General features: G+C 39.2%; 1 protein-coding gene across 50 annotated transcripts in view; it reads right to left on the minus strand.

The window, feature by feature from the left end:
• The window catches only part of hth (homothorax), a 643,335-nt gene that overhangs the window by 638,420 nt on the left and 2,415 nt on the right, over positions 1-2,500 (minus strand). The gene's annotated exons all lie outside the window — the stretch shown is intronic.

A 2,500-nucleotide genomic window follows, 5' to 3' on the forward strand; every position in this document is an offset into this window, starting at 1 on the left:
AAATGAAATGTAACGGAGATCACTTAATTTATATTATTACGGTATTTACAGCCAGACAAAATTTACAGAACTATTTCGACGTGCCACTTCAGTGCTAACGTTATCAAGAGGAACCACCAGGACCACTAAAACCTCTGGTCAGAACACACAGTTATCTATACTGCTGATGCAGTTACTACCGAGACATAACCAAGCACACCAGGCTACTGCCGGACAATCGCGACGTGCAATGCAATCGAAAACTTGGAAAAGGCAGATCTGTAAATTTCGCAGAACAAAAAGCCAGGCGAAGGAATCTAATAAAACTCACACGGCGATGCTGGCGACAACCCTAACGGGGTTATAGCAGAGTCCGCTATAGGCATTCGGTGTGGATAAAGAGCTGTAAACAAGCTCTGATAGTGTGATTGTCGTCTATAAACCAGATATCGGCGTCGAGTGCTACGGCACCTTCGATAACGCCGCTGCACATCCAACTCCCTTCGACGCACGCACGCACTGACACACAAGACAGTTCTCTCCGATATTCTTTCGCAAAATTTATATTTAATTCCTTAGCCTTAGAATGCTAAGTCCTGGTGATAAAGTAAGGTGCGGTTTTCGGTACGAAAAAAAATTATATCTACAGCACTTAATTCCCGCTACTCTAAACATATAAAATGGTAAAAATTTAATAAAAACAGACGAATTCCTTTGAATCATCCCTTCACAATTCACGAATAATTTCTTCCCTCTTATCTACACCTGGTCTTTACTTTCATATGGTTTTATTTACATCTCCCGGAGTCGAAATGATAATCCCAACCGATGGTGACTCTAGGTAAAGAAACAACGATTTTTCTTTGAACATAATTCGCTGTCTTTTTCTCCGTTTGCCTCTGACCAAACCGCAGACTTTTAGATATCTGTTTCTCTCTCGACAATAATCCAAGCTGATAGTGACTCCGTAAAAAAATTAATATATAATTAAAAAGAAACAAGATCCTACCCAGTTAGACTGAAATATACCTTCCTAAGCTGATATAGAACCAGATACGTAAAAGTTTGTGCCGTTCTTCCGCAAAATGGAGGCGATAAACGCAAGGAAAATACAATCTATGGCTGGATCTCATTCACAGAAATTTACAATTCAACAACAATAGGAGGAGTAGATTGTGTGGGGGAGGAGGAAGGAGGAGGAGGAGGGGTTTAAAAGAGGAAGGTGGCGGCTTCCGTTTGAACTGGAATGAGATCCTCGACAACAATTTCCCTCGGTAAATAGACAACGAAGGAATGAACTGAGGAATGACGAGGCGATCTTCCTCTTAAATAGAAAGAGAGAGGAAAAGGAGGAGAGAGAGAGAGAGAGAGAAAAAAATAAATAATCGGAGAACATAAACCTCTTGTCCATTTTAGACGTAGATCACTCTTGGCTACTTATCAAGGATCTGACCAATGACTCAGGAAGATTATTTCTATTTCAACCATCACCCACCCACCCCCTTTCTCGCGCCCTCTCTATTATCATCCTATCTTTTTTCAACATCGAATCTTCCTATTATCAGTGTTTTCGCAGAGGCTTCACATTTCGTGCTTTGTGGCGCCTTGTCTATTATTTGCCTATTCTTCCGACGACCCCCAGGCACTCTCCCCCGATCGCGAATATCTGGGATTTCTCACCCGATGAAATCGTTATGTGCGAATAGATCTGAGAAGAAACAGAATACTTTCCGCTCGTCACCTCTCAAGTTGCTCTCCTACTGGACTCCTCCTCCTACTACTCCTCCTCCTCCTTTTCCTGTATTCTCGAGGCTGACTTAAGTCCTCCTTCCATTAAGCATTTGCGGTATTACTTTGAGCTTCAAGAAGGAGCATTAAATGAACCCAGGAGAAAAGTGCGCGGAATTAGATAATCACCTACTTGGGGTCTAATGGGATTAAGCCCCCTTGTGTAAATAATTCAAGAGGGGGAGGGGGAGATTTAGACACGCGGGAATAGTGAATGTCTTTTTTTTTGCATGATATTCATTTTTCCATAATATAAATGTTTATACAAAGAATGAGGTATGGAATAAAATACCAGTAATATTTAATATGTCCCTTATAGAAATATTCATACGAGAATAATGTTAAGAAAGAAATTTCGGTGGTACTGTGTAAACCACATGATCTTAATAACCTGTACAAAAGCAGAATAAATGTCTGAAATCATATAAATATAATTTCCTTTATATATATTTAAAAACGCTCGCCAATGCGTTGTGATATAAAACTCATGGAATTTTCCTTAATGTAAAACAAGACTAACAGAATATTAAATTCAGGTCATTTTAATTTCGTGTAAATCACAGGAGTACTGATGCCTAACCTGAAATAATATTGAATTCATCAGAAATCTGTACACTGGATTTAATGGCTTTTGAAGCATATTTCTCAAAGAACTACATCCAAAATTACTTCCTTTGTTAACGCGTAGGATCGAAGTTTCAAACGAATGTATAAAATTTCAATAAAGATGTAT

This window comes from Macrobrachium rosenbergii, chromosome 12 (assembly GCF_040412425.1).
Source record: "Macrobrachium rosenbergii isolate ZJJX-2024 chromosome 12, ASM4041242v1, whole genome shotgun sequence".
In the NCBI taxonomy this organism is placed as follows: Eukaryota; Metazoa; Arthropoda; class Malacostraca; order Decapoda; family Palaemonidae; genus Macrobrachium; species Macrobrachium rosenbergii.